We start from the raw sequence: 12,893 nt of genomic DNA on the forward strand, positions 1-12,893 counted from the left end.
AGAGGGTTCATGTTGCTTCCCCCCTCTCCTTCCCTCCTCACTATCACCCGAGTGCTTGAAAGGTGAAATAACAATGGCTCACCATTAATAAACCATGAACACTCAACACTTCTCCTGTCGAGGGCTTTTCATCTTTCAAAGCCTGCAGGAGCTGGTGAGCAATTAGACCAGGCACATCCCGGGTGGGGAGTGGTGGCGGGGCTGGCCAGAGGGATTTTCCTGGGAAGGATGGAAGGGGGCTGCTGTGATCAGGCATGGATCTCCCAGTGGAGAGAAAAACAGGGGATTTGGGGGTAAAGAGTCACCGCTTGATGCCCTCTCCATGCTGGGGACTTTGCCACCCCTCTGTCTCCCTTGCAGGCTAAATAGGATGCTGGCTGCATCACAGTGTCACTATCTCTTGTGTATATGCAATAATCAGGGGGTTAAATCCTGCTGGTGGTTCCCCTGGTATAAACCTGGAGGGCTCCCACCAGTCTGGAGCATAGCAGGTTGGCACTGGTGTGTGTAACTGGGCAGCCAGAGCCCTGGTGGCTCCAGTGCTCCAGGGACAGAGCCGCTAATTGAAATGCCGGCGGCAGCGCTGAGCCCCTGCCGAGCCCAGCACAGGGATGCTGAGCTCGTTCCTGCCTTGTGGCTAATGAGATGCCAGCACCAGGACGGGGATAAATGTGCAATATATCCCTAAAACAGCCTTAACAATGGCGTTGGCGGATTAGAGGCGCCTCTGAATACATATCTGCATATATACGCGCGTGTGTGTGTGTGTGTATTGGAGAGCCACTTGAATAAGCACACGTGTCTGTAATCTCCTTCTTGCTGTTGATGAATCACGAGCCATTAATATTTCACAGGCGAAGAATAAATGCAGGGAGCTAAAGAGGAGCTAACCCCCCAGGATATTGGCTCTAGTCCTCCTGCTGCCGCTCCCGGGTGAGCCCACAGCCACGCTGCGGGACCGCAGGTTGGGGCTCAGGGGGGGCATCGCTCCCACCCGGGGCCAGGCGCTGGTGGCATCAGCACAACTGGGGTGCAGCCAGCCTGGCTGATGTGAGAGAGTACGGTCACCAAATGAACAGGGCTGCTTTCTTTGGGCTAGTAACTCTTTTGGGGTCAGCTATGTTGATAGAGAAGGAGGATAGTAGAGGGCATCTGTGTTTTCACCAGGGAGGGTGGCTTCAGAGATGTCCCCATGTGTCCTGGGTGCTGCTTGTTGGGTGACCCATCCTCCCTCTGGACACACAGGGGCTTATTATACACACGTATCTTCCTTGACTTCCCTCCAAATAAAGCATATACTGAAGCTTTTTATTGACCTGAATTTAAAAAATCAGATATATGGGCACCATGATGATGATCCTGATAGACCTGGATGCCAGCCACAGGCCTCTGCTCACTGTGGGGACCGCGCTGTCACTGCAGGGACGGCTCCAGGCGCCGTGTCTGCTGCCGACAGGTTTGGGTTCCTCCTTCCACTCTGTATCGGCAGAAATGGGAGAAAAAAAGGCTGTCCAGGAGCCGAGCCCTGCGGGTGAAGACTGGCAGTGGCCCCCAGGCAACACTCTCACCGGTCCCAACCCCAGGCTGGGGGGTTTGGTGGGGGGCTGGGGCTGCACAGAGTTTTCAGAGCAGGAAAACCACTGGATTAATGCAACGTTCGTGCTGCAGCCAGAGCCAGGATGGGGGTAGCGAGGGTCCTGCATCGCTGAGCCAGGCCTGGACCATCCTGCTGGTGCCAGTCCTCCCCAGGCCGGGCACAGCCCTGGCACGGGCTGGGGTGGTGGCAGGGCCTGACAATGGGGTATTGTTCTGCTGCTGTAATTTATGTCTGGGCTTTCTCAGGAGCCTCAATGAGCCCTGGCTGATGGAGCACAGGGCTGGTCCCCTCTGGGGGGGGGGGCCCCAAGGGTGAGCTGAGCCCCCACAGCCACCCCAGCAGGGACTGGGGGAGTCCTGCCTGGGTGATGCATGGGTGGGCACGGGCTGGGGGATAAGGCACAGCTCCAGCCCTTCATTAGGGCTTGGTTAGCTCATCAAGGGCTGTCCTGCCCCAGCAGCAGGACACATTGGGACAGCCAGAGCCCGCTCCACCACGAATGTCCTGGAGAGCATCATGGGGGCTGCAGGGAGCCCCGGGCAGGCGGCTGACGATGGATGGACTAATTGGCTGCTTCTGCTGTGGTCACACACCCTTTAACAGGATTGTTGCTTTGAGCTGGAGCAGAGCTGATCCCGCTTTGCAGAAAGACCCAGCTTGTTAGTGGGATTAATGCCAGCTGGGGAATATAAGGGAGCTGCCCGGCTTCCCCCCTGGGGATTCCATTCTTCTTTATCCAGCTGTTGGGGAAGAGGCTGTCCTGGCCTCTGGATGAGGTCCTCATGGGCCTGCTCTCCCATTGCTCAGTAGATTCCCTTTTCTCACCTCTATTTTTATGCTGCCCTCTAGGACAGAAACCTGACCCCCGGCTGCCTTGCCCTGTGCCTGGAGACATTATGTGAGCTCCTGCTTGGCTCCCAGCACAGGACTCTTTCCTCCTGGCAGCTCTGGGAAGGAGCAGTGATTCTGAATTCCCAGGTTTTTGCCCTAAACTTTGCACCTGCAGCTTCCTCTGAGGGTTAAAGAGCCAAGCCGTGCCCTCAGCAGCACCAGGTAGAAAAAGTGGCTGAAGGCTTTCCCGGGCCTTGCAGCTGTTTATTTATTCTGTGTTTTGTTGGGACAGGGTGGCTTTCTGTGTCTGTGCAGGAAACCCTGGACCTGGGGGGTCAGGGCACTGCCTTGTTGTTGGGTGTGCTGTGAGGTCCCTGTGGTGTGGAGGTGGGTGTGCCAAGGGTCCCCTTGGAAAATAAACCTGCGGCTCGGGGTTTGTGCCTGGGTACTTGAAGGGCTGCGCTCACCCAAGTAGCATTTGGATGTTGTGTTGGTGGCACTGAGAGAGCTGGAGGAGAGGTCATCCCACTGGGGCACGGGCTGACCTTGTCTGTGGGGTGCCAGGCATTGCTGTGGGTCTCTGGAGGGTACAAAGAAGACCCTGTGCCCCCCAACCTAGGGGCAGCAATGGGGTAGGGATGCTCTGCAGTACCTGCAGGCTCTGCATCCCCATTTTCAAGCTAGTGGAGAGAAATGGCCCAGCAATTTTTCACCTGTACCAGGTATGGGTATCACTGTCAGTACCATGGGTGAGCCTTCAGCCTCTCCTCCCTTCCTCCTTTGCCAGAAGCCCCTGTGGGGAGAACTCAGATGGGTGCTACTCCCCCTGCCACCCCGGTCCCCTCCAGCCCCATGATGATGGGCAGGGCAAGGGCACCATCATGATTTCACCCAGCTGTGGGTAGCAGGACCTGAGCAGAGCCTGCCAGCACATCCTGCCTGCATGGGTTTGTTTTCTGGGAACACTGGTCTGCTGTGAGCAGGACCAGAAAAAATTTCTTCCCCTGAGCATGAAAGCAAGCGCTTCTGCCGACATCACCCTTGGAACAGCCAGGGCAGAGGGGTGCCTGGGGCAGGGATTCCCCCCAGGCTCTCCCCTCCATCTGCAGGGGAAACCCACACTAGCTGCAATCTGCTGGGGCAGTACAGCCCTTCTGCGGGGCAGAGGGACATGGCAACTCCTCCTGCACTGGTCCTGCCATGATTATACCCAGTCGTGCAGCAGCTCTAGCAGTTCACAGGGGATTTGTGAAGGTCTCTTGGAAAATCATGCTCCGTAAATACCTATTTATCTCGGGGCCTCTTGCAGCATGTGGTTTGGTGGCTGATGGGGCCACAGGTGCTTTGGGATGCCCCAAGCTTGGGAACCGGCTGTCTCTCTGTGTCTGCTGGCACCCTTGAGCTGACGTTGCACCAACAGGCTCTCGTGGCCTTGGCCCCTTCCCTGTGACTGGGGGGGGGATGGAGGAGGGGACAGCCACCCCCAGGCTCATGGACACTGAGATTAGAGTGGTGCCACTGCAGCGGCTGAGCCCCGGGTTGGGTTTCACTTGCTGGCAGCTATTTTCAGGCCTGCAGAGCCAATGGGTGGTAATGCTTGTGTGTGTGTGTAAAAGTCATCCTCAGTGTGATGGGTCCTTACTCAGCCTGCCTATGCTGCTTTCTTTTTTAGGATCTAACTAATATACCCTTATATTCAGCTGCTTGTTCCATGCAACCCCTCTTCCAGCATCCTGGGTGGGGATGGGTCCTTTCTTATCCTTTACGTGGGGGGGGGGTTTACTGCTCAAATTAGCCCGTAGCATCCTACCATGTGGTGGTTGGACCCTGCTCCCTACCCAGAGCCCCTCCAAACCAACACATTGGGCTCCTTCTGAGTTCATTTTGCACTAGAGCAGTGCATCCACGCTGGTGGAGCAACTAAACCATGGCTCTGCCAGGTGGCATTGGTTCTGTGTTGGTTTTGCAGCCTACACATCATGAATCCTGTTTGCATCCACAGGGATGCGGGGAGGCTCCGGGCAGCCACCGTGCTGGGAAGGGGAAGGTTTTGGCAGCGGGGATCCCTTGCTCTATAGCTGGGTGAACACTCTTGGTGGTTTCTCCCAGGTCCTGCCCCTGGACTTGGCTCAGAGTAAACCTGCCTCGGGTGCTGGGAAGAAAATGGATTGCCCCATTATCAGCGCATTCTCCCACACCTTAAATACAATGCACCTGGCAGGAGCGAGGCCCCTGGGTGCTGCTCTCTCACACTTGGTGGGTGCAGGCGAGTGGCTCAGCGACAGCCTCCCGGGGAGCACCTGGGGAACTGTCTTTCCCTGGGGGAACAACATTGTGGCCAACCCCAGTGGTGAGTGAGACCTGGGCTGTGCTGGGGCTGGCGGGTTGAGACCCCAGGCTGAGTCCATGTGTGCCAGGGCTGGCACAGGGGCTTGGGGCGATGCAGGTTGGGGCCCTACTGCAGGGATGTGAGCTGTGTGCTGGGGTGTCTGTTGTGTTGGGGGGGGGGAAATTTGGGGGCTGAGTGGCTGGGAAGGTCATGCTCAGCTCCTAAAGGGGCAGACAAAAACTGTTGAGGAGTCTCAAAACTCTATTCCCTGTGGAAATAAGGTGGGAAAGGCAAAGGGCTTGCCTTCAAATGCTTGGGAAGTTGATAAAATAGCAATTACCCCACTGGGAGCTGCTACCTGTTCCTGTCTGGATGCAGCCCCAGGACACCCCTCCAGGGCTTCCCTCTGCACTGCTGGAGGTGTCCAAGCCCTTTCTCTAAATGCCTGTAGTCGGTTATAAAAACGGCCTGTAGAGCAGCACACAGCACCTTTTTGGCTGCCCCCTCCTTGTTTCCATGGAGCTGGTCGATGTGTGGGGATGGATCCTGGGAATCCAGGGCTTCGAAGCCACAACTTGGGGCTTAAAGGCAGAAACACTGAGCTGCCATGGTGCCTCTGCTGTGAGATGGCTGCTCAAAAGTCCTTCTCATGGAGGCTTGTTGGTAACACAGCCCTAGTGTAGAGCTTTGTCCCTGGCTTTGGAAGAGGAAAATGCGGGGTTAAATCGCTCCCTGCCAAATAAAAGTGGGGTTTTGCAGGCAAATGGTGAGTGACTGGAGGGCATGCAGGAGAACCTTCCTGCTCTTGAGAGCAGAACAGTGTCTGAGTAGCCTTGGGATGGGAAGAGCTCCTGTGAAGTATAGCAGGGACCTGATCTATTGGTGTTGACAGCAAGCAGGGCAGGATGTTTTTAAAACTATTTTTATTTTACAAGGTTTGGGTTCCTTGGGGTTAAGCTGAGGCTTCTGGGCAAGAGAGCCACGTCCGCTGCTGGTGCAATGTGCAGGTCAAGCACATCCCTCCCTGCTCAGGGCTGGAGAGTTCTCATTTGGGGTTAAAGTCTCTTAAATTTAAAGTAGTAGATTGCCTCTGCACCGGCTGAGCTGGGGAAGCTCAGGGGCTTTGCAACAGCTGAACCCACTGCTGAATCAAGGTGCAACTCTCCCATTGCTGGGTGGGGCGATTGGAGGGGACAGAAGACAAATGGGGCCCTAGTGATGATTTAATCTCTAAACACCGGTTTAATTGATGTGGCAGCCCTTGGGTGCATCCTAATTCTTTGGGCACACCTGACTCTGCAGCACACGGGGACTGAAGTTGTGGTGAGGAGATTGCACGTGCATTTCTGCTCTCCCTCACTTTGTAGCTGGGAAAAAAATCAATGCAAAACCCTTCAAGATGCCTGGAAAGACCCGACATCTCCTGACTGAGCCGGGAAAGGGAAGTTCAAACAAAACCCCACTGCTGCGTCAAGGACAAGGCTCCTTGCTTGCTCTTCTGGGGGTGGGTTACAAAATCCTCCTTCCTTATAGGTATATAAAATTCCTTTGGTTTAAGGCAAAAAGAACCTTGCTTGCCCTTGTTGTGGTGTGGAAGCAGCCTTCTCCCTGAGTCTGTGACTTGCTCTGCTTTGGAAAAAGCATTTTGCAGAGGAGAAGGTCTGAATTCCCTGTGCACGTGTTCCCAGGAAGCAGGGGCCAACCCGCTGCAGCCTGTTCCCGCAGCTGGTGAGGTTTTGCTGGGCTTTCTCCTTCTACTTTTTCCTATTAGTTGGGTGTTTTGAACTCAAATCTGAAGCTTTCTCTCATCCTTGCCCTCCTCCCTAGCTCCACCAGTTGGTCCAAGGGACAGACAGACCCCAACCCACTAAAAGCCTGAAAATTAGCCAAAACCCACAGCTTGTGTGATTAGGCAGGCGTAGAGCAGCTTCCACCTGGGGAGGTTAAAAGTTATTGAATAACCAAACACTTTCGTCAGATGCCGATTGCTGCTGGGGACTCTGTGGGTATTTTAGTCACCAAAACCACAAGCAATTTTCCCCCATCCCAACCCTGGGGAGCCCAAGGGGATGCGCTGGTTGGGGTGATGGGCAGAGAGAGTCCTGGGAGAGCTGCAACGTGCTGGGCATGGCCTGAGGAGGGGATGAGGACACTGCTGGGCCCCGGCGAGGGCGAATGCCACCGTGGGAAAGCTGGCTGGGGCTGCGCAGCCGGCTCGGCACCGCGCACGCAGCCCTCCCGCGGCTCCACCGTCCCCTCCGCCAGCTCCACCGCGAGCAAAGCCCTTTCTCCCCGCCGCCCAGGGCCTCTCTTCCCCCACTCCGGCCAGCCCCCTGCCTCTTGGACGGCTCCGGAGCGATGGAGTCGGTGTGTACCTTTTGTTTGCTCTTTCTTTTGGGGCTGAAATCCTGCAAGCCGGGGCGGGGGTGGGGGGGAGTGGGAGCTCGGCCAAGTGGCATCTGCAGCGGGGGTGAGCGGGGCACGATGCCCGATGCCTGGCTCTCTCCGGACACAAGTAAGGCTGGGGGTGGCGGGGGCACCTGGGGGGTCTGGCTGTGGGGTGGCAGGGGGGAGGCTCAGGGTGGTTCTGCGTGGCCGGGGGGGTGCGAATGTCTTTGGGTCCCACCAAACTGGGAGGTTTCCAGGAGTGGGAGCACCATGGTTCATTTGGGAGGGGATCATGGGGTCTGCTCTCCCCCACCTCCCCTGCTTGTCCTTTAGCCTGGGAGTCGCAGTGGGATCACTTCTTGTCTCCAACCCTCTGGGTGCTTCGCTTGTTCCACCCCTTGGGCCCGTGTTTGGCCTTTGCACGGTGGGCTGGGGGCCAGTGCTGCCGTCAGCATCCCTTTGGCCAGATCAAGAGGTTGGCAGCTTCCTCCTGGCTCAGTGGATCAATGGGCTGGGGTCTGCAGGGGTGTTTTATGGACTGGAAGCCTTAAAAATCCCTCCCATGTGCATTTAGCTGCTCTTTTGGGACCTTTAGCTTCTCCTGCGTGCCATGGGCTGGCGAGGCATGCTCCACCTTGGTCAACCACTGTAAATTTTTGGCACGTGTTAGCTTAAGGGATGTGGGGTGCAGAGGGGTGGCTGTGGGGCCTGGGGAAGGGAGGAAGAAAAGCAGCTGAAGGGGAGGGGAGGCGAGGCACCTCCAGCCTGTGCAGCAGCTTCTGTGGGGAGGAGTGTGCTCCTTCCTCCAGCAAGGACCTCATCCTGCAAACTGCGTCGGCACACAGCTGCTCTGGCTTCCTGGGAAGTCCTATTGATGCCAAAGCAATCCTGGGAGGGTGGGGGGGAGTGGAACGACTCAAGTTATCCAGGGCTGCGTGCGGCTGCAGATGTGAGGTCCTTACCCCCCCCCCCCCCCCCCACCTCCCTGTTTTTTGGGGAGGTGTTCGGAGACCGTGATCAAAAGCTGGAGCTGCCGTCCATCTGCTTCTGACAACCTGAGCGCTCGCTGGCAGCTTCTGAATTCAGAGCGTTGAATTCCTCAATAATTAGAGGTTTTCTTGCAAAAAAAACCATCTGGGCTTTTTCATTATGGGAATGAAAAGCCAAGGTGGGTGTGGGAGGGGGGCAGGTGGATTTTCAGCCTTAGCAACCCAAATCTTGAAATATTACATCAGCACCAAAGAGGTGTAATTAAGTAGGAAACAAATGAGCCCAGCTAATCTGTTTTGCTTGTTTGAGCTTAGCGGAGTGCAGAAAACAAACAGAGGCTGAATGATGAATGAGACTTTTTTTTTTTTTTTTAAAAAAGGGTTTTTCTTTCTCTGAGCCCTGAGGGGGGGTTGGGATGTGGGTCAGTAAACTCGGCCGCTCTCCCCCGTGGCTTGGAGGCCACCCGGCCGTGGCAGCCGAGGCTGTGTGCCGGCGCTTGCCGTTTGCCCGTTTCTTGCTTTAATTGGCTGCTTTGCCAAGCCAGCTCCCTTGGATGCCTTCCCGGAGGGATGGGGATGGATCTCCGAGCCGCTGTTCCCTGTGGCTGAGGGGGCATCAAAGCCGCGGCCCCGCAGGTCGCCGTGCAAGTGCCCTTTAGCGCGGGCTCTGCCGCCACATCCCTTCCTTGGCTGCAGCCCCAGGAGCTTCCGCGTGGCCCTGGGAGGGTGAGCCCCTGCCTGAGGTTAACTCCTGGCATCGGTGTTTCTGTCGCCGTGGCGCAGAGAACTGATGCTGTCAGTGCATCCTTGGGTGGCAGAAGAGCGGGGGCTGGGCAGCCCCTGCGTGGGGACCCCAGAGCATCCCCCCAGCCACTCCCCATCAGGACACGTCCCCAGCTGTGAAGTCAGTGACGTGAGCAGCGTTTCTCAGCCCTTTAAACACCCCAAAAGGCTTCAGCAGCTTGGCCGGAGCAGATCATGCCGCTGCCTCTCATGCCCAGCTATGCCCCCGCTGCCTGCAACTCCCCCCTGCCTGCACCCCGTCCACCGGCGTGGGCTTGCAGGGCTGCCGGCTGCTTTCGGCCGGCCGCGGCAGGGAGCAGGGCTGGCTGCCGTTTGTTTTCTCCATGTGCTCGCGTGCTTTCAGGCTCTGGCAGTGGCACGAGGTGCCAGGAGCAGATGGCAGCCATCGGCCGGGCTTTCTCTCAAATTCCTGTGGCTCCTGGCACCGCGCTGGGCAGCAGCTCCCGGTAACCCCCTCGCTCCCACACTGCTCTCCAGGGAAAGAGCTGGATCTTTTCTGCCTCTTCTTTGATCACACTGCATCTAAGCCCCCTCCCCAACTGGCCGAGGAGCTTCTCACTGTGGTTTACAGTGTGATGCCCTGTGCCGGAGGCTGAAGGGGACACGGCGTGAAAGGGGTTTGTGTTGCAGGCAAATGGATCTGAGCTGGTGTCAGCAAAGACCCATTTCCCCCGTGAGTCTCCAGCCAAACCTTCCAGAAATAGTTGTAAAACCAGAGGAAACGGGCAACTCGCTTGGTCCCAGGGAGGGCAGGTGACTGTGTGCCATGGAGAGGAGCGGGGGCTTGGCTGGGTGGGAGCAGAGCATGCAGGGTCCTGGGGGGCTGTTGGTGAGTAGAGTCACCCCAGGATGGTGGGTCTGGCCCCCTCCACGCTGGTGCTGAGGCCCTCCCTGGCCCTGGGTACACGTCTTCCCAGGCTGCACCATGACCCCAAAGTATTGCACGGCAGAGAGGATGCTCCCAGTGAGCTCCAAAATATTACATGGCAGAGGGGGTGTTCCCAGGGTGCTGGTGGTGACTGTCCTGGTCACCATCCCCTAAACCACCCTGGTTCTTCCTCTGTACCCTCGCTCTTGGTCCCGCACCTTTAGGCTGTTTTAACCTCCCTGCCGGGGTTGTGTCTCCAGCAGCCCCCACTTCCCCCGCAGCGGGAGGATGCTGAGCCCCCTGCACACACATCTGACTCTCCCTCATGCCCCTCCCAGCCCTGCCCTGGCCCCCCCTCGCCCTCCCCTGCCACATCGCATCTCCTTCCCCCAGAGGGGCTGGAAAATTGGGAAACGGCCAAAATGAAACAAGTTTTCCCCTCCCCTCCTGGGTGACAATTTCAACTCCACAGGAGCTTGGTGGCAGCCAGCCGGTTCCTGCATCCACACCAGCCCCCAGCAGCCCCCCCGGATGGGAGATCCAGCCCCTGCCTCCTGTCATAACTAGCACAAGCATTTGCCGTATTATTATTATTATATTATTTAAATTGCTTTTTCTCTGCGAGGAAAAGGCTGGTGCTATTTATTCACAGGCGTTGCAGTCAGCTGCCTTGTTTCAGCAGTGTTGCAGCTCTCCAAGTAATAAGAGCATCTCTGGAAGAGAAAATTGAGCAACTCAGTAGCAGGCGGTGTCTTCCTCACCGAGCGAGGCTGTTTATCCTCCTCGTTTTGTTTCAGATGAATAAATTTGCCAGACAGCAATGATATTAGCCTCGTCTCAAAGACTTTATCAATTTGCAGTTGTCTCTTCGATGATAGTTTTTTATTGAACTGTCTGAGATGATTTCCAAAGAGAGGACTGCAATTTAAACTATTAAGTAATTTGGGAGAGCAATTAGTGTTAATCTGGAAACTCCCTGTGTTGCTCCCGAATAAATCAACCTCTCTGTGAGAGCCATGCTGAAAGTGCCTGGGCTGATTTATGTAAAGGGGGGGCTTTTGGCCAGGAAAACAACAAGGAGCAAGTTTCTTGCCTGGAAAACTTTAGTGCTTTCATGGTGCTGTGGCTCGGAGGGTGTCAGGGACTCATGGGAGCCGGGCTTTGTTCCCAGGGTCTGCCAGTGGGACGGGGTGCCCTTCCAATGCATCCCCACCTCCGAAACACTTCTCTGCTGGCAGCCGAGCACAGCCCTGCGGTGCTCCCCAGAAGGGTCTCGGTTTGACCCGGTGCTGGGGTTTTTCTTCTGGCCTTGTCTCTGCAATGGAGATGGAGGAGGGACGGCAGGGATGGGGGCAGGGAGATGAGGGAAGGCCAAGGAGACCCCCGTCTCCCCCCTTGCTGCACACTCCCATGGGATCGGATCCAGCTCACGTCTGCCCAGAGCATGTCAGGTACTAGAAACCTTGTCCCATCAGTTGGAGCTGGTGGAGGTGAAGCCTCTTCCTCCTCTGTCATGTTCTCCATTGGCTTCTGCTCAAAACCAACCACCAAAACTCTGTGTGAGGTCTCCAAAGCTAGCCTGTACAAGCAACCTCTGTGCTCTGCTTGGGCATCCTTGCTCAAGGCAGGGCCAGAGGTGGTTGCTCAAGGCCATGACCCAGCCAAGTTTCAAATAACTCCAAGGATGACAATCCCATGTGTTTGACCACCTTCATGAGGAACGCTTTTTTTTGCCCCTGATAACAAGTCAGAATTTCTCATGTTCCAACTAGTGTGGTTGCATCTCATCCTGCCTCTGGTGACTTCCAGCTGTCTTATCCCCAGCTTCCACTTAGGTGGTTGCAGACAGCCATTAGGTCTCTTCCCCTCCTTTTCTTTGGGAAGAAGGAGCCCAGCTCCTGCAGCCTCCCCTTGTGCATTGTGTGCTCCTGCTCCAGTCCTTGCTCAGGTTGGTGGTCTCCACTGGACTCCCTCCAGTGTGTCCATGTCTGTCCTATCCTGGGGAGCTCAGAACTGGCCACCATCCAGAGCTGCAAGTTCCAAATAGAGGGGAATAATACAGTACAAGGAAGCAGTTGGCCTTGGCCAAACTGAACCATGGTTCTTCTTGTCCACCAGAATCTCCAGATCCTTTCCTCCAAAGCTGCGTTCCAGACATGTGGACCCAGCCTGTCCTGTTACTTGGGGTTATACCATTCCAGGGGCAGGACTTGGTGTTTGCTTACAAACTCCTGTTGGGCTGCTTCTGCAGCCCATCGTGGTCCCTCTGGATAGCAGCCCTGCCTTCCAGCATGTCAACTGCTCCCCCTTATCTGGTATCATCTGAAAATGAGCTGAAAGTGCAACCTGCCCCCAACTTATCTGCTTATCTACAATTTGGCCACAAGGATACTACAGGAGACTCTGTTAAAGGCCTTGCTAAAGTGAAGTTATACAGCTTGTGCTGCTCTGTCCTGTTCCACAGAGCCAATCGTCTCACCCTGGAAGGTGATAAGGTCCATTTGTCATGATTTACACCTAATAAATCCCTGCTGACAGTTCCCAATGATTTTCTTGTCCATCATGGATGGAAACAGCTTCCGAGAAGGATTTGCTCCATCACCTTCTCAGGCAAGCTGAGCAACCTGTGGTTCCCTAGATCATCCTTGCTGGATGATGGGTGACATTGCTTTTTTCCTGTCCTTTGGAAACTCCCCTGATCCCCACTGTCATTCAGCGACAGCAGCAACCTTGAGCAAGGGCAGAGTCAGAGGGGCGAAGGCAGTCCCAGCAGAGTAGAGAAGCCATCACAGCCCTCCTTGCCCCCACCTTGCCTTTCTCCTCAAGGTCATCCCAGGGAAGATATTTCTGTTTGCAGGGAGCATGACGATACCTTGCGAATGGCAGCCTGGAGAGCCTCCACCTCTCCAGACTTCTGTTTGGTGCTATTGTTATTTTCTGGTGGCTGCCGGTTCCCCATACAAATACCTTCGTAATCCACTAAGGGACCTCACATCTCCCTTTCTTTCTTCTTTTTTTCTTTTTCTAAAACAATTAGCTTGGCTCAAGCCCTCTGCAATACATCAATTAATACAAGCTGCGGCAGTA

At 55.8% G+C, this 12,893-nt stretch overlaps 1 protein-coding gene across 2 annotated transcripts in view; it reads left to right on the top strand.

Moving 5' to 3' along the window:
- The first annotated feature begins 7,017 nt into the window (after nt 1–7,017).
- Nucleotides 7,018–12,893, top strand: part of NOS1 (nitric oxide synthase 1) — a 76,919-nt gene continuing 71,043 nt past the window's right edge. For both annotated transcript variants that reach the window (XM_074887108.1, XM_074887110.1), the window contains exon 1: nt 7,018–7,124. The gene's annotated coding sequence lies outside the window, so the exon portion shown is untranslated. The remainder of the gene's footprint in view (nt 7,125–12,893) is intronic.

Source organism: Strix uralensis, chromosome 17 (genome assembly GCF_047716275.1).
Source record: "Strix uralensis isolate ZFMK-TIS-50842 chromosome 17, bStrUra1, whole genome shotgun sequence".
Classification (NCBI taxonomy): Eukaryota; Metazoa; Chordata; class Aves; order Strigiformes; family Strigidae; genus Strix; species Strix uralensis.